Genomic DNA, 19,248 nt, shown 5'->3' with positions numbered 1-19,248 from the left:
GGGGAGGGTGGTTTTCAGGAGGAAAATGGCACAGAGTAAAGCTTTACACCTTTATTGCTCCATTTAAGTTAGCAAGCATCACCACATCTTGTGGCAGTGAGTTTCATAAGTTAATTATGTGTTGTATGAAGTACTTTTTTCCTACCCTGAAATTCCTTCAGTACCTTGGGTGGTACTCAGTGCTAGGACACCCACTGAAATGAATGAGTCTAAGTTAATAATGTCTTATCAACTTAAATGGGTTTACTCTGAGTAGGACTTACTTATCTTTAAGGACTGTTCTGCAAGTTCTGCAGCAAATCCAGACCTGGTAATCATTGTTGGTACTTCTCTGCTGCAAACCGTAAGGGAAGGCGGATGGCTAGATTTTATTGTCATTGTTTTCAGATTTTTAATGTCTATTGTATTTGTATGCCTATTTTGTACGTCGCCCAGAGTAGCTGGATAGCCAGCCAGATGGGCGACTAAGAAATTCAATAAATAAACAAATAAAATTTTGAAGGAAAAAGAAACAAGCAAGGGAGTGCTGAACCTTTCCCCAGCCCACTCCATTCTTTCCTAGCTATTTTTCTTCACTTTACATAGCAAACACCCCTGGGAATCCAAGCTATGGGGAACTCATCTGCAGTGAGTTTGTAGGGAGGGAGTGGCAAGTGGAAAAGGGTTAAACATCTTCATACCTGTTGTTCCCCCCCCCCCGGAAATTGCATCCTCCCTGCTTTGCAGCAAGGAATTGACAGCTGGGTTTCCCAGTCACCTTTCCTGCCATATGCATGTTTTAAGTCTACTGTGTCTGACACACCACAGAGACTGCCTCTGCCAACCAACTCCAACACTATCACATTCATACAACCGTCTCTCTCTCTCTCTCTCCTTCAGACACACAGCTTTCTCCTCTGAATGGGCTGTGATTTCATTGCACCAGGTTCTTCCCCCTTGTTTTTCTCAGGACTGTGAGCTGCTGGCTAGATGGAAATAGATCTAAACTTCAGATTGCCAATCAGTCCATGCTACTATCTGATATCTGATATATATGGATTGGAGGATAGATCTAGCAACACCATTTAGCCATGATAACTAAATGGAATATCCTTGTACCCTGTATAGATTATAGGAACAAACAACAGGGAAGAGCTGTTGTCTTCATGCCTTGCTTACAAGTTTCCCAGAAGCATCTAGCTTGCTTCAGAGACGGGGCCTTTTCAGTGGTAGCCCCATATTTCTGGAAGTATGAGCGGTCCAATTTTGGGAAATCTTAAAGAAACAACTTAAAATATATTTATTTCAGTCTTTTAATTAATTGCTGCTGCATTTATTTAAATTATGCTGATGTTCTGCCTGCAGTTCAGTTGTAAGGGGGTGTAATGTAGTTTTAATTAATTTGTTATTTTATTATATGTTACATTTTTATTATTATTGTATTAATAAAATACAATAATAATAATAATAATAATAAAATGTGTACGCCATCTTGAAGGAGGAGCACACAAAAAGGCAGTATATTAATCTTGTAAATAAATAAATAAAACTGTTGGTACCTGGATGCAATGAACCTTTGGTCCAGTCTAAGAGGCGTCTTATTTTTTGGGGTATTCGTTCTCTTAACAAGCCTGTGAGAGAGGTCTCTTATAAGTTCTATGCGGAACTGAAGCTGAGAAAAAAGTTTTTTCCACTCAAGAGATTGTTCCTGATGGACAAAAGGCTGGGATGTCATCCCATGGCAACCAGCTCAGCCCTATAACCACAGAAGCTTCTCAACTACTTCTGGAGTTTCCAGAGCTTCCATCCTCTTAAACATTTTGGCTAACAGTTGTTTATAGGCCTGAATGCCCTATCTTGCAGAGTTACTATGCAAATCAACTAAAAGACTGCCAAGATAGTGGGCCCTACCATGAAGCAATATGGGGGCAGCAGCCTCAGGCAACAGATTTTGGTTCGAACACACTGACCTGGCCCATAGAACACAACAATCTTGTGCGGGGTTCTGCTGCACAAGCTCCATTGAAATGAATGAGAGCTGTGCTTGAGGGCGTGAGGAGCCGAGTCTTATGTGAATTTTTGTTTTAGGCACCAAAATATCTTAATGTGGTCCTGATTAAAACTCCTGTATGGATTATGAAAAATAATTATACAAACCAGCATAAGAAATGGTGGGGAGACATACCTGGTCTTCTCCACAGAACAGACCCATTTTCCATGTGGTTTCCCGTCCCATTTATGTCACATTTTTGGTCTTCACTACCATTCATGGCAAAGATTAGTCATATTCTGGTTAGAATTAACTACCTTCTGTTTGTTTTAACCCCATCGTCCCACTGGATACTGACATTCCTGTGCCATGAGAAACATTTCCTAGAAACTTTCTTCATGCCATTCATTTTCTTACAGAAAAAAGGATCTCATGATGCACAAAAAGCAAGAACTCTGAACTTCAGAAAGTTCACTGCTTACTAACAAGATGCAATCCCTGCCAGTATGAGACACTTCTAAATAAATTCCATTAATTTCCATGGGAGATGTTTAAGCACATGCTGAACTATCAAACTGAAATAGACCTTTTAAAAAGAAAAAGAAAAAAGTGCTTAACTTTAGTTGGCACATTCCAGGAGTTCTGCAAGAATTTTGTCTTGGTCTGCATCTGATTGCTGGCCCAAGTGAAAAAGGAAGTAAGGAAGTGAATGAAATGTTCTAATAAAAACAAAAGGTTAAAAAAAAAATCAGTGATACACTGGAGATTCCACCGCACCATCTAACTGAACTGCATTTGCTTTCTTTCTTAGAACATCATATTCAGTATGCTCATATATTGTAATGCATGAAAACCTTTATCTAGAGATGGGGAAACTGCGGCCTTCCAGATGGTTTGGGCTACAACTCCCATCATTCCTGACCACTGGCCTTGCTGGCTAGGGCAGATGGGAGTTGGAGTCCAATAACATCTGGGGGCAACAAGTGTGAAAATGTACAAAGAAAGGGAAAAACTTGTGAAGTAGGGATGTATATGTGCATGCATATGTATGATAACAATAAAGACCACTAAGTGTTCTAGTCAGTGTGAAATGTAACAGTTAAAAAGAATAATTGGGTGGGAGAGGGGGAAATTTTCACACAGCGTAATGATCTTGGGAACACCCTGCCTTTGTTTTCAAAGGCAGCCCCATATAAGGCACATTGCAATAATCCAACCCATATGTTACCAGAGCATAGGTTACTATAGTCACGTTATCTCTGTCCAGATAAGGTCACATTGGGCCACCAGCCTAAGCTGATGGAAGGCACACTGCGCAACTGAGGCCGCCTGTGCCTCAAGCAACAGCAATGGATCCAGGAGAACCCCCGAAATGATGAACCCACTCCTTCAAAGGGAATGTGACCCCACCTAGACTGCACACCACTTAGCCGGTCAGAGGAATTACCCGTCAAGATCATCTCACTCTTGTTTGGATTAAGCTTCAGTTTATTGGCCCCCACCCAGTCCATTCTCGCAACCACTGCCTCACCTGCAGAAGATGGCAAGGACAAATAGAGCTACGAGTCATCAGCATACTTTGGACAATGCACCCAAAACTCTGTATGACCCCCACTCAGTGGTTAAATGTAGATGCTAAACATCATGGGGGACAGAATCAACTCCTGCAGGGCCCCATACTGGAGAACCTATGCAGCTGAACAATGCTTCCCAAAAAACACCATGGAATCACCACAGTGTCGTGCCCCCAGGGCAGGTTCCAAAGGAAACCTCGGCCGCCATCTTGGTAATTGGTTCCATTGTCATATGGCTCTGTTAGGAAGTTTTTCCTGATGTCCAGTTGAAATTTGGCTTCCTGCAACTTGAGCCTATTATTCTGTGTCCTGCACTCTGGGGCAATTGAGAAGAGATCCCAGCCCTCCTCTATGTGACAACCTTTCATGTACTATCATATCTCCCCTCAGTCTTCTCTTCTCCAGGCTAAACATGCCCAGTTCTTTCAGTCTCTCCTCATAGGGCTTTGTTTCCAGTCCCCTGATCATCCTTGTTGCCCTCCTCTGAACCAGTTTGTCTGCATCCTTCTTGAAGTGCGGAGACCAGAACTGTACACAGTACTCAATATGAGGCCTAACCAGTGCTGAATAGAGGGGAACTAATACTTCACGTGATTTGGAAATGATACTTCTCTTAATGCAGCCTAATATAGCATTTGCCTTTTTTGCAACCACATCACAATGTTGGCTCATATTCAGCTTGTGATCTACAACAATTCCAAGATCCTTCTCACATGTCGTATTGCTGAGCCAAGTATCCCCCATTTTATAACTGAGCATTTGGTTTCTTTTTCCTAAGTGTAGAACTTTGCATTTATCCCTGTTGAATTTCATTCTGTTGTTTTCAGCCCAATGCTCCAGCCTATTAAGGTCCCTTTGAATTTTGTTTCTGTCTTCCATGGTATTAGCTGTGCCCCCCAATTTTGTATCATCTGCAAATTTGATAAGCATGCTCTGTACCTCCTCATCCAAGTTGTTAATAAAAAAGTAGCCATTCATTCACACAGAGTATTTTTCTTTCCCTTTCTACTCTTCTAAGTACTGGAAGGATGGATGAAAAAACTATCTAGGCCCCAAAGTCCTTGAGTTTCCTTCCCAGAGCTTTTAAGTCTGATGTGATTTCTTCATAGCTCCATTTGGTAGTATCATTTGTTCCCACATGGATGAGGAGAAAGGGATACTTGTCGGTGGGCTTGATGAGTGATGGCAACCTTTCCGTCACATCTCTAATCCGTCCTCCTGGTAGACAGCATACCTGGCGAGTCCACGGATCTTCTCGGCATACTTTGGTTTCGATCCCATGCAGTAGGGAGTCTCCCACTACTAGTATTAATCTCTTCTTGTTGTGGGATGTGGTTTCATTGCCCCTGCTTGATTGAGCTTCAGCCTCTTGCTTGTTGTCACACGAAGACTCCTGTAATTTTTCTCCAGTCTCATCCTCGAGTGGTTGAAAGCGGTTCCATAGTTCCACTGGTGAAGGGTGTCTTCTAGCTCTTCTGCTCCTGTCACCATTTCCCATGGAGTTTCCTCCACTTCGTTGTTCCTCTCCAAAGCAGTCTCCTCTTCTGCTACCACATACTGTTGTTCTTCCGCCTCCACTTCTCTTTGCTGCTGTTGTTCCAATGTTCTGTTTAAGAACTCTTTATCTTCTCTTATAGTCCTCAGTGTGGCCACCTGCCATTCCAGGCCTCTCACTTTTTCTTCCAACAGTGCCACGAGCTTCCACTTGTTGCCATGTTGTTCTCGGGCAAGAAAACAAACATGGCACACACCTTGCAGTTCACAACCACTGGAGTATCCTTCTCGTTCATACTCTCTTCTACCTTTTGTTTCTTTCTAACTACTTGTTTTGGAGTGGCCTGTGCTTTATCCTACTTCAGGGTAAACTTGAGAGTCTCACTGGTATGCAGTGTGCTGTACAAGAAGAATTAGTAATTTTAAAAAATCTTTTTTGGGGGGGACCTCCCCCTTGACCTCTCCTGTCGAAGTCCTTCGTCAAACTCCTGTTTGCTCTCCCTGTTCGCTCACTCTGTTCGCTCGCTCTCTGAAAGCTGGCTTGCTTGTATCTCCTCTCCTGTGGACCAGCTGATACAGCTCCCTCTGCTCTGCTCAGTTAGGAGTCAGGAAACAGAGTCATGCTCCCACTGTCTCTCTCCTGACACAGGATGACCAAGGTAGTTTCTCTACCAAACCCATGCCTGAATCCCTATTGAAACGGATCTATAAAACCGGTCTCCTCCAAGAGTTCCTGGATCTGATTGACAACCACCCTGTCAAGAAACTTTGCCCAGAAAGGTGACATTTGCCTCTGGTCTAAAATTATTAGGATCTTCTGGGTCCAGGGAAGGCTTCTTCAGGAGTGGTCTTACTACCATCTCCATTAGGCAGCCTGGGACTACTCCTTCTTGAAGAGAAGCATTTATTATTTCCCTGGCCCATCCAACTGTCCCCTCCCTGCCAGATTTTATCAGCCATGAAGGACAAGGGTCCAAGACATAAGCAGTTGGACAAACCTGACCAAGTAATTTTTCCATAACCTCAGTACCTGAAATTCATCCAATGACATCGGACAAGAAAGTGCTCCAGACACCTCACCTGGCTGGATTTCGATGGAAGCAATTTTATCCTCAAAATGCTTACTTAACATGGCTCTACCTCCTCCATAGGGCCAGTATGTAATATGCCCTTAGCCACTCTTAACAGCTCTGCTGAATGGCAAACTGAGGATGCAAAGGACTCAGACCAGTAAGTTTTCTTCACTGCCTTCTCTGCCACTGAGTAGGCTTGAACATGAGCATATACCAGTGTTCGATTACATTCACTGAGAGTTTTTCTCCACCTGCGCTCAAGCCATCTCCCTTCTTGCTTCATTGCTCTTAGCTCTGGGGTATACCATGGAGCTTTCTCAGCTCTGCTAGTCATGAATGGACACTCAGGTGCAATTATGACAATTGCCCAGGTCATCTCCATATTCAAAAGATCAACCAGGGCTTCGACAGGGTTTATCATGTTTTGGAAACATCTTTAAGATTGTGCTAACTACAGTCTTAATGTATGGAAGTGCGTTCAAAATGTCATTTCACCACATGAATATTGGGTGAAAAAAGTCTATTTCCAGATGCCAGTGTGAACTGGGCTATCGATATCACATATGAGTGCAAAAAAGGCCATGCCACGACTCACAAATGAGAAACCCAGACAGAGAAAGTAAGAACAGATCTCCCTTCCCACATGCTCAGCGCATTGGTTCTCCTCTGCTCTTGTTTATGCTGATTTGGAGCATGAAGGAAATTTAAAACCTCCCAATAATTTTATTTAGGAATGTACCATAGCAACCCATTGTGACGCCAGTCATTGAGAGGCAGCAATACTCCAGAGAAGACTTGTGCTGCTTAACCCTTTGTGTGTGTGTCTGTGTATGACAATCACAATTTTAAGACACCATATTATTAATACGTCCAGGTAATTCATGAAAGTTGTTGAACAGCTTTTGCAAAGGCCCAGTGGAACACTACCACCTTTTATTTTGATAGTGGTCTATTAATTACTTTTCTTTGAAAATGTACTTTAGACTAATTTATCTAATGTATTGTAAGCTTCTGGATTATGCTTTATCAGATCTAACTTTTCAGGAAAGAACAAAATAAGTATGTATTATATATTGTTCTTGAGAATAAAGGAATCAGAGGCAAGAACAATAGATTTGATTTCAGGTAACTAGTTGTTGCCCATATTACCTAATATGGGCCTTCAGTAGACAAAATAGCAAGTAAAAACAAGCAGAAGTTTGTTTTTATTCTGTTAATACTACTCTAATAATAGTTTGAGACATATCCAAGTGAATTAAAGTCTATATTGTTCAAATAGTGGTTAAGATTCTTCCCCAAACAACTTGCCTGCCTCAGCTTTTTAAAAGCACATTCTAAGGGTCAAACTAGTGTGATGGTCACAACCACAGTTGTTTATTTACATCTTTCCTGTTCATATATAAAATGTGGGGTAAGGCAGGTGTTGTATTAACATTAAAAGGAATATATGGGTGAGGGAAGCTGAGCCCTTCCTCCCCTTAATTCCCCACAATCTATCATCTCAGGCACTTTTCTCTCAGCCTGGCTCCAATTCTAGAAGTGAGCCAGGCTGGGTGAGAAAAGTGCATGAAGTAAAGTTATGGAATATGAGAAGATAACGCGGGGCTCCGCTCACCTCTGTGCCACTCTTGATGTTAAAAGCAGACCTCACTTTATACTGTTTATGGGTGAACAGGGCACACATATAAATAAAAAAAATGGCTGCCACCATAACATCTCGTTTGATCCACAGCTGGAAATGGGTTTTGTTCTCTTCTGCATGTGGCCCTGGAAGTGTACATGTGGTGACTGATGTGATTTTGCAGAGTGCATTCAGCAAGTCTGCAGGTGTGAACATCAGCCTCTGAGCAGTTTCTGTGCAGACGAGCTAAAGGACACTAAGCGGAGATCAAATCTTGCCCCCCTCCCCGCTCAAGTCCAATGATTGCCTCCTGTTGCAACCCTCTTTATTAATCAGTCTTTTTTAGCCAATCCACAGGGCCACTGCCACCCAAGGCAAGTTATCCAAGGTCACTGCTTTGCTTCACTATCAATATATATAAAACCCAAGGTTCCATGTTGTGATGGCTAACTTCTTCAGCCTAGAGGGCCAAATACCTTGCCTAGCCAAGCTGCTCAGGAGGAGAAAGATTCCCTACCCCATCATCCATATGACATCATCATTACTCCTTCCTGCTCCAGCATGATTTTCTCACAAGCTGCTTTTCACCAAGTGAGTGTTGGGACTGGGAACAACATACACAACTTTGACACTGGCAAGCTCACCTCTCTTTCCGACATGAGAAGTTGTTGTGGAAGTCTCTGTGTGATAGCAAAGGCCTTTAGGAGATCTCTCATTTCCTGAAATGGTGTGCGACTCTTGCAGTCCTCCTGATACCCCTCATAGGGACGGACGGATCAGTCTATTTCTGGCCTGTGTTTTGTCTGTGTTAATTCTTTCCATCCTGCTTCCACATCAATTTGCTATGTTTTTAAAAAAACAGACACATAAAAATGAACATTATTTTTCAACATTTTTTTAAAGTACACATTTTTGTATGTATTATACTCTAAAATACATTATTTGTATGCACCTTACGCAGAAGAATATTTTTTATTTGCATTTGTTTTTAGAATGTTTTTATGTGCAGTTTTTAGAATGTTTTAACTGTAACTGTTTTTAGAATATTTTAAAAAATTATGTTAAATTGTTGTGTTTGCTGCCCTGGGCTCCTTCGGGAGGAAGGATGGGATATCAATTTAATAAATTTTAATAAATAATTAAATCTATCCTAATATATGCATTTTAAACACATTTTAACCTATAATACACATTTTAATGTTCACTTTTGAGCTGAATTATATACCAAAATTCAGAGAAGTGCAAAAACGGAAGGATAACTGTGTTCTGATCCACATATTAGTTCAGGAACTACAGCCAGGTCTGTTCAGTTAAAAATGCAGACCAAACAAACCCCTCAAGCCTCGTTGGACTGCTGGTGTGAGGTGTCCCATCGCTTCTTCTCTGGCAAGGGCCCCGCCTTTCAGGACAGAAAAGGGAGTGACTGTTAGCTAAAAGGCAATGGCATACCCTGCACTCCCAGTATGGAATGGTGAGGGGGGAAACTGAGGAAATCCAGGGTCAGATGTGGCCTATATGGGCTACTGTTTGGCCATCTCAGTTATAAAATGACAGGGGTTCTGTACACACTACATGTGAAACCAAACATGTATTTGAAACCCCATGAGGGCAGGTGGAGGGGCACTGCTGTGTTGGAGAGGAGATTCAGAGCAATGAAATGGTGGGTGGGGCAACAGCAAAGTCCCGCTTCCCCCCTCCCTTGCCTACATCATTTCTCTGCTCTAAATTTCCTCTTCCCATAGCAGCTTCACTTTTAAAAGAAAAGAACCACACCACTGGAGTACTGTTCACATGTGTTCACATCCCAAGAATTGGTTATAGCAGCATTCCTGAATATTTATGGAATTAATACAAAATGTGTTACAAAAGTACTAATAAGAGCAGTCCATTATATGTAATATTTAATTGCCAGTATTTTCATAATATGGGCCTCAGTATTATTTATCCCTTGTAGCCAGGATGGGGCAAATAAGTACACCACCCTCACCCCAAAGCTGTACTTTGCCTCCCCCCTGGATGTTTTTTTGGGAACATTGTATTTTTAATTGTGACATGATGGACAATGACAGCCTCCATTTAAAGCATGATAGCTTGTTTTAAGAACAGGAGCAATTTACTAACAGAACCCTCTGAAAACTTCAGTGAATAAGTCAGGGCGAATGCACAACAAAAGCCTCATGTGGAAGAGCCCCCAAGAGTCTGCTCACTCAAGACTTTCCCTGATTGAGGGTGAATTTTGTATGATCACAATCACCCTATAATTACTTAAGTGATCGGGGGGGGGGGGACACAGCCTGTATAGTAACATAATAATCCTTGAAGACTTAAATATTAGAACTTTGTATAATGGGCTAGAGTTAGATTTCATCCCTTGGACTTTCCTTTGCTCTGATTCAGTTTCAGTTGTGTTCACTGTCCAGCCAGCAGCAAAGAAGCATGTTTGTTTGCCTGCAGTTAGAAGTATTGTTTTTTTGTTATTATGATGAGTAGAGCAGGACAGGGTGCTTATTGCTAAAGGGTGAAATAAAGAGATAATTTAAAGTGATCTGAAAAAATATCTAACCTGAGTTACTCTTTGCTCAACTGCTTCACCAAACAGCTGTTGATTATGTTCCACAAACAGCAGGGCCGGCCCCAGGCATGCTGGGGCCCTTGGGCATCAGCTTGCCCTGGCCCCCAGCATGTGTGCATGTGTACATGCCCCCCATGCCCGCCATCTACCTGTCTCCTGTCTTTTAGCATTGCCATTAACCAAGATGGCGGCCACTGTTTCCCTAAGGGGATGAAGCCGCCTCCGCTGCCATCTTGGTTGATGGCACGCATGTGTGCTATGCGCGCGCATCTCTGCCATCAACCAAGATGGCGGCAGGGGCTTCAGCATCTTAGGGAAACCTTGGCTGCCATCTTAATTAAGGGCAATGCTAAAAGGCAGGAGACAGGTAGGTGGGGCGAGGGAATGGCGGGCAGGCGGAAGCTCCTGTTCTGCAATCCATTGCAGCAATCCTGCCACAGATTGCAAAAAGGGAGCAGAAGGGCCCCTCAGGGGCACCCAGGCGGCCCCCCACCTGGCTACTCTTTAGAACCGGCCCTGATAAACAGCTTTCCCAAAGGAAAGCTGCTCGTGGAGCATAACCCACATGCTGCAGAATGAAAAAGCTGACATGTTAGGTAGAAGGGGTGATTGTGTGCAGGTAGTGCTCAGCAAGTGACTTTCCTTTAGGAGAGCTGCTTGCAGAGCATCACTCACACCTTGCAGAATTAGGGTTGCCAGGTGTCTGGTTTTCGCCTGGAGATTCCAGTTTTTTTGGGTCCTCTCTGGGTGACTCACCTTAATCTTTGGACTCTTAGCTTTCATTTGAAAAAAAATTGTCTAGGTGGTCTTGTTCAAAAATTATAAACCAAAATATCACACACACCACAACGTCTGTTAGTACATGCTGCTCTAATCCCTGCCCTTTCAGGTTTTCAGCCAATAAGTGAAGTCAGGGTTGTGCTTGACAATAGCAATAGCTAAACCTCATTTCAGGTTCTGAGAACAGTTTCCTTTTCCTGCTTGTCTCACATAAAGAATTCAGTAAATATATAGCTTTCAGCAGCATAAAGAGTACGTTCTCTGTACAGGATTGAGACTTGCTTCTGAGTAAGCATGCGTAGGATTGCACTACAACAGAAAATCACAGCAGGATCTTGGTAGGCATAAAAGTGCACATTCAGGTTTTTTAATTACTTGCAAAAAGTGGTATATTATACTTTTTATCTTTCAAAAAAATTTTGAACAGAAGTTTTAAAAAATGTAAAAGGTAAAGGTGTCCCTGCACTTGTAGTGCGAGTCATTTCCGAGTCTTAGGGTGACATCTTGCAATGTTTACTAGGCAGACCGTATATTTGGGGTGGGATTGCCAGTTCCTTCCCTGGCCTTTCTTTACCCCCCAGCATATGCCGGGTACTCATTTTACCAACCATGGATGGATGGAAGGCTGAGTGGACCTCAACCCCTTTTACCGGAGATTCGACTTCCTCCTTCCGTTGGAATCAAACTCCAGCCGTGAGCAGAGCTTTCGGCTGCATTACCACCGCTTACCACTCTGCGCCACGGAGGATCTTTTAAAAATAAAAAATAAAAAATTAAGGTGTCAAACAACTTTACATTTAACTGGATTGTTGAAGAGGGCAGCTTATTTATCTTATTCATAACCTATTTTGAAAACCTTCCCAATATTATTTTTTTCTGGGAGTAAAGCTGCAATGCTAATTCCACATACCAGGGAGTTAACCCCATTGAATTCAGTAGGACTTACTTTTGAGTAGACGTGGTTAGGATTGTGTTGAAAATCAATGGGACTTTTGAGTGAACATAGAAAAAGATTGTGTTGTAATTCTTTCTTTCCCCCTCTGATCCTTTTTTTAAGCAGTTAGGCAGGGCTTACTTAAGTGTCACTGCTTTTATTTGGCAGGAAACTAATACTTCTTTTTAAGTTCTGCATAATAAATTATTATTATTTAATGTCCACTCTTCACCAATAGGTCCCAGGGTGGGTTACAAAATCTAAAATACAATATTAAAATGAATTAAAACACATTTAAATCACAAGAATAGCGTGGGTTCTGAAAACATACATCTCAGGAGCCGAAGGCCATCTAGAAATGCGGCTGCCCCACTTAATAATGAAGGCTGGCTACAGGGCTGCTACTATAGTGAAGGATCCATCAATAAAGATAAAAACAACACATCTCGTGGCACTTTAAAGTCCAACAGATTTATAATGGCATAAGGTTTCTGGTTCTTTAGGTGCACAAAATACACACAAGGATATGGAAGAGGGCGGGATGACAATGAAATGCAAAAAGAACAGTCTGTGTTAATTATCATAGGATTCATGCATTTGATTGTTATTTCACCCATCCCCACTGCCCCACCCTGGCTATCCCTCCTAAAGCTGTTATCAATCATTACATGGTTAAATTATACATCCAGTCAAGACTCAAATGCAAATCATGTAACTCTTCCAGTCCAGATTCTGGTGGTTCCAAGCTCAGCTCTATGATTTGTTCATCTGCTGCACCATTTTGACTCAGCAGTCACATCCATTCCTCAAATGGATATCACAGTCCACAAATGAGCTGATAGATAATCTCCACATGCTCAACTCTAGGAGTCAGTTGAGTCTATAAACACACTTGTCATCAGATCAAAGCATTTCCATTAGCCACACCTGGTGGGGGAACGGTTGATCTGCCAATCAGTTGTGAAATCTCTTTGAAGCTAAATTTTTTTAAAAATGCACTCAAGCTGCTCCCAGTAGGTTTTACAGTAAAAAGGAGTGGGATTTGACTAGATTTGTATGCCTCCATTTTCCGAACAGAGAGGTGGAGACACACTGGAACCAGCAAAACAGTAAGTGTGTTTCTACCCTGAGAATTTGGTTGTATATACACCATACCTTTAAAGCACATTCAAAGCACTTTTCTCTCTCTCTCTCAAAGAATCTTGGGAACTGTAGTTTTTTGGGTGTGTTGTAGCTCTGTGAGGGGTAAAATACAGTTCCCAGGATTTTTGAGGTGGGGAGAATGTGTTTTGAATGTGCTTTAAAGGTACAGTGTGTACCCAACTTTTGTGGTTGAGAGCTCAGAGCCTCAGACCACATTACAAACAGTTCTACGCAACACATATCTCTTTTATACCAGTTTCACTGTCATACATTATCCAAAGAACATTACGAATTGTATGGAAAGGTGTGATTGTAAGTGGGGTTGCTGAGAGGTGTCTGTGAGACATGAGTAGTGCCCCCCACACAATGGGGAAGGGCCATAGCTCAGTGGTAGAGCATCACATGCAAAAAGTCCCAAGTTGAATCCCTGGCATCTCCATTCATGGCTGGGAGAGACTCCTTCCTGAAACCCTGCAGAGCTGTTCCCAGTCAGTGTATAGACAGTACTGAGCTAGATGGACCAATAGTCTGATTTGGTATAAGGCAGTTTCCTATGTTCCTAATAGTTCCTAGAGGTTCCTCCCTGGGAGGGGAAATCATTACTATTAAAACCACCCTAAGTTGGTAGAGCAGAAATACTGTAAGAATCTTGCTTTCTTGGCCTGTCTGTGCGTCTCCACATACTTAGGCTGGTAGCACACAGCCACTTACTTTTGAAGGCCATTCCCACCCCACACATACACACTAACTGGGGAGGGGGTGGCTTGCTGGGTGCAGCTAATATTTTAGCTGCCAGGTTGTATGAGTTTCCCCACAAAACACAAAGGAGTGAAACTACAGCGTTTGCGATTGTAGGGACATGACAAACGACAGGGAATACCCAGAGACAACAACATGATTTGTTACTATGGAAGTGACAAAACACACATACATAGCCCTCTTAGGGTTTGGGGGGCTGGGTGGTGGCGGCAGCCAGGAAGGTTGCTCAGATTACAAAGATTTGCATTTAGGAGAGAAAAAATAGCCCCTACTACTCCCCGCCAGGCAACCTGCACTGAATTAAGTGTTATATTATAGGCCTCACATAACTGCAGCAACCACAGTGACGTCCTGCGGCTTTGCAGACTTCCGAAGTAAAACACTGTTTAATGTCTATGTGTGTAATGTTGCCATGGAGAGGTGTGTGTATGTGTGTGTCGATGTGTGCGTGCGCAGCCTGCTTATCGCAGGGAAGGAAATCTAAGCTCAGCCAGGGCTTGACGCAAGCCAGGGACGGACGACTGGGCTGACAAAAACACACAGAGGAAGGAATTCCTGGGTTTGCCCTCAATCTTCTGCTGGGAAAGGGCACAGCCGGACAGTGGAGGAATGGATGAGAGAATTAGCAACAGTGGACTTTACTATTCATGACTGCCTCTGGGAACAAGCAAAAAAACCCACACAAAACAAAAACCCACTGGTGTAAATGACGACACCAACCCCAAACAAGTTGAAATGGCGCTTAATTGCCTTCCTGTTCATTCTCATAGGGTGCAGGGGTGCCATCATCTTGTACAACCCCTGTTCATTTGAAATTAGGCTTGTACAGAAAACTCTCTGGTGGTGGATAGGTCTCCCATTCCTAGGCCCAAAAAGGCACTTTTGTTTATTCATATGTCCACTCACACATAAAGCAGAGGGTGAGGGGTGTGTGTCTAATTTTAACTTCTAAAGGGGTGTGCAGGTGAGAAGGACCATGATACCTGCAGGAACGCCTCTCCCGTTACGAACCGGCTCGTACACTACGGTCTACTACGAAGGCCCTCCTCTGGGTCCCGACCCATAGGGAGGCCCGGAGGATAGTAACAAGATCTAGGGCCTTCTCAGTGGTGGCCCCCGAATTGTGGAATAGTCTCCCCGAGGAGGTACGCCTGGCGCCGACACTATTATCCTTTCGGCGCCAGGTTAAAACCTTTATCTTCTCTGAGGCATTTTAACTTAAGTTATTTATGTAAATGCTGTAATTTCTATTTTAGATGGTGTATTTTTATATTTGTTATACTGACTTTGTAATTTTATTATTGTATATGTTGCTATGTTTGCCGCCCAGAGAGCTGTTTGCTAGTCGGGCGGAATATAAACTGAATAAATAAATAAATAAATAAATAAATAAGAGCAGAACCTGCCTTCCTCTCCCACCTCATTCCATGTCTTCAAACACCTTTCTCCCTGGACTGATTCACTTCTGGTACTACAGCTGGGCTCAGAAAAAAGGTGCTTGAAGGAAACAGGTGTGTGTGTGTGTGTGTGTGTGTGTGTGTGTGTGTGTAAAATGGGAGAGGAAGGATAATTTAGTTCCGCTTAGTTTTACACTCTTTTAAACACCCTTCTATACATTAACAGAAAAAAGTGCTGGCTTCTGCCACATATAGCTTGGAGCTTTAATCCACTGCTTGGGTTGACTGCCTCACCGGTTCGCACGTAATGCTAAGCGAAATGCAGAACTTGGAAAAGTTACTTTTTTGAACTACAACTCCCATCAGCCCCAGCCAGCATGGCTACTGGATTGGGCTGATGGGAGTTATAGTTCAAAAAAGTAACTTTTCCAAGCTCTGGCGAAATGTGGGTTCCCAGAGTGAAGATTGCAGCTGATGTGCTCCTCCGCCAGTCCTGCTGCTGCTGTGCTACCTGGGGCTAAGCCATGCTTTGGCTTAGCATTATACGCAAAGTGGGTCATTGTGTTCCACTGAAAGGAACAGTTCCAAACAATCTCCTCATCTGAACCAAGCTTGACTTCTGTCTGTGGGATAATCACACTATTAATTCACACATGTACAGACCTCACTCCCCAGCAGCTGTAGTCATGTTTTCTGTGAGGAAGTATATACTGTAAAATGGAGGTGGGGAATCACACAATTTTTTACATAATAATAATCATCATCATCTGTTAGAGAGTTCTACAGGTTCCTTCTACCACAAATATCTATAGTTCTTGGGGGGGGGGATCCTAGTCAATGTTTTTCTTGTCAGGATTTCTTACCAGCATGCAGGTTTGGGGGCGGGGGCGGGGGGATTGATATGGGGCAATTAAAAAGAAAATCAAATTGGCATATGCCTACAAGGTAATGCCAGTAGAAAAACTATTTGTTTTCTTTTTTCATTTCTAAATTCTGAACTTCCTGCCATCATGTTTCAAGGTGGGTAACAATGGGGATGGGAAACCAAACCCAGAGCAGCCCCGCCATAGAAGTACATGTTGGCACAAATAACTTTGCCTGTCAGAATGGCCACACCCAAAGTAAGGGGAGAAGTTGGTAGCAGGGTGGAGTGAGTGAAGCAAAGGCCTGGGGCACTGGGAGTACGCTGTGTCTTTTCTGGGCATACCCGGATGTCTTCTGTCCTCTGTGAGGTTACATACACTCCAAAGGCCAGGGATAAGCAGAAGATACCTGGTGTCATCTGGTTGCTGAGATTTTTTATCGGCTCTTTCATGGCTCTGCTCATGTTCTTAAGGAAACATACTCAGTACTCAGCATATCTTAACATAGAATAAAGATAGCCATGTTGGCCCATAAGAAAAATTCCCAAGTCCATATTAGGTTAATACCTTTGTTGGGCCAACCAAAACATCATAAAATAGTGTGTCAGCTTTTGAGTTCCCGAGAACTCTTCTGGTTGGCCTAATAAAGGTATTGCCCTAATATGGACTTTGGAATTTATACAGAAAAGTTATGCCTTAACTGTTAAGAGATCATGAATATGCTCACTTCCAGTATAAAATCAGAATGCAGCTGAACAGGGTGAGGTGGGCACATAAAGTGCACCATTCACGGCTGAAATTCTCTCTCTGACTTGTACACACACCATATATCTTTGATCCACACAGGCCAGGGCACACCTTTGGGAAGAAAACTACTGCTAAATGTCAGTATCATTCAGGACTGGGACAAATGAGGTACTGACAGGATGGAGCATAAGATAGCCTCTGAAGACTTCAGGCCTTTGCAGCTGGTCCCAAGCTTGCACAGGATCTATCCTTGCTGCAGACAGCGAGTTGGGTAGAGGAAGTGCAGCTGCATGGTGGGGAGATGGCAGGGAGAGAAAGGGGGGGCACCAGTTCCAGCTACAGGTGCTTGCCTCTGCCTCCTCTCTGGACAGGACAAGTAACATTTTGTGTGCATTCCATACTTGATCTAAAAGTGAAAAGGAGGCACATTTTTATCTTTGATGTGGGAACAGAACACTTTTGGTACTGAACATAGATTATTCAGTGCTGTTTCAATGGTGTGGCTTGGGATGGGGGAGAAATTCAATTTGGTTAGCACATGGCTGTCCTTCGAAATTTGCCCTTATCCAAACTTTGCAGTGCGCTTCTCCAACCAAACAATGTTTACAAAAATGCATGTACAGTAGGGCCACGCTTTATGGCGATTCGCTTTACGGTGATTCGCTAATGCAGCGGTCTCAATTAGATGCAATTAGACTAAAGCCCCACACATACGGCGCTTGTTCAGCTTTTACGGTGTTTTTTGGGCGTCGCACAACATTCCATTAAATGAATTGTGCTTTACACCGGTTTCCGCTTTTCGGTGGGTTTCCGGAACGTAACCCGCTGTATGAGTGGGGCCCTACTGTATAGGTGAAAATAGCATACAGATATATATTATATTAGGAAAAATTGTTTGCAAAAATGAGTACATTAGTCAAAACTGCATACAAAAATATGTTTAGTAGGGGAAATTTGCACTAAAATTGTGAATAATTTTCATGAAGATTTGTTTCTAAATTTACAAATGGCTGCAGAATTTAACCTTGGAAAAATTATAAATGGATAGAATTGAAACTGACAGTTCTTTCTATACCAAGATATGGTTCAACTGGATATTGGAATGGGAAATGACATGGCGAAGACACAGAGTTTAGGCTAGGGATTCGATGTAGAACACACTTGCTTCAGTTGTTTTTTTTTATTATCAGTTTAGCTGTCATCTTGTGCCTCAAAGAATCCTGGGAACTGTGGTTTGATTATGGTGCTGAGAATTCTCAGTTTGAGATCCCTAGCCTTTTACTGACCTACACGTCCCAGGTCAGGTGCCTGGTACCTTAAAGAGTTGTAAGGAAGGGAAATTTAATCAATTGCAGCCTCATTTTATGCCTTTTTGGCTTAGGGCGGTATATAAATAAAATAAAATAAATAAATAAATAAATTTTACAGGGATGAGAAAGCTGAGTTTCCTGAAACTCCATCATTAACATAGCTAGTGTTTTTTGCTGCCATAGATGAACTAAAATAGTGCCCCCTCCTCTTGTGTCTAATTATAAGAAGTGTAACAATGTACACATTATATGACTGAGAAGTTTAGCATGTGTTTTACAATGTTTTACATTTTAAAATTGTGTTTTAAATTGTTTTTTAAAAGATGTATTTTAAATTGTATTTGTTTGTAGTTACTGTAAACTGCCCAGAGAGCTTCGGCTATGGGGCGGTATATAAATACAATAAATACAATAAATAAATAGACTGGGATACTATTTTCTTATCCTCATTTTTAATGTCTATCACTTCTTACTTATTTGCCTTTTACAGCTGGGTTGGTGCTCTGGGCAGCCAATGGAGATCAGAAGGCTATTAGTGATGGCCCTTGGAAGACTGCCTCTATGCACTTCCCCCAAAGTGCAAGCTGGGGTTCTTTCCCCAAGGCATTTATATAGCCTAGACAGGTGCTCCAGGAATTTTGACGCTCTAGGAGGTTGCCTAGTTTTCCTCTATGATTGTGTTGATTCTGTACAGGAGTCCTTTTGTTTGTCCTTCTGTGCATCTGGTCACCTGAGGACCAAGTTCAAGGGTGATGCATTCTGGCTTCTGTCATCTTGTGAACCCTTTGGAGCCAATAGCACCATTGCACTCAGTCTGGGCTGAGTCAGTCTAAGAAGTACTCAGCTTCCCTAGACTTGAAACACAGCTTTTATTCTTCCTAGCATGCTGCTACAGGAATTAAGGGACCACCTTATTCGAAGGGCTGATTAAAAGGAAGATTTGGGTGATTTGTGTGTTTAACATGGTGATAAAGCCAAAAGAAGCTGCCTTTTTTTGTGTGTGAGTTCATCA

The 19,248-nt window shown here is 42.5% G+C and overlaps 1 long non-coding RNA gene across 1 annotated transcript; it reads right to left on the bottom strand.

Annotated features, from left to right (window-relative positions):
- Window positions 1-2,592: 2,592 nt before the first annotated feature.
- Window positions 2,593-14,286, bottom strand: LOC133382004 (uncharacterized). The gene is made up of 3 exons (XR_009761767.1): window positions 14,245-14,286; window positions 8,376-8,573; window positions 2,593-2,688 (listed from the first exon to the last, which is right to left on the bottom strand). It is a non-coding gene; the product is annotated as an uncharacterized LOC133382004 (long non-coding RNA).
- Between the last annotated feature and the right edge of the window lie 4,962 nt (window positions 14,287-19,248).

Source organism: Rhineura floridana, chromosome 3 (genome assembly GCF_030035675.1).
Source record: "Rhineura floridana isolate rRhiFlo1 chromosome 3, rRhiFlo1.hap2, whole genome shotgun sequence".
NCBI classification, from domain to species: Eukaryota; Metazoa; Chordata; class Lepidosauria; order Squamata; family Rhineuridae; genus Rhineura; species Rhineura floridana.
The sequence above is the reverse complement of the archived record's forward strand: the minus strand, read 5'-3'. Positions and strand labels throughout refer to the sequence as shown.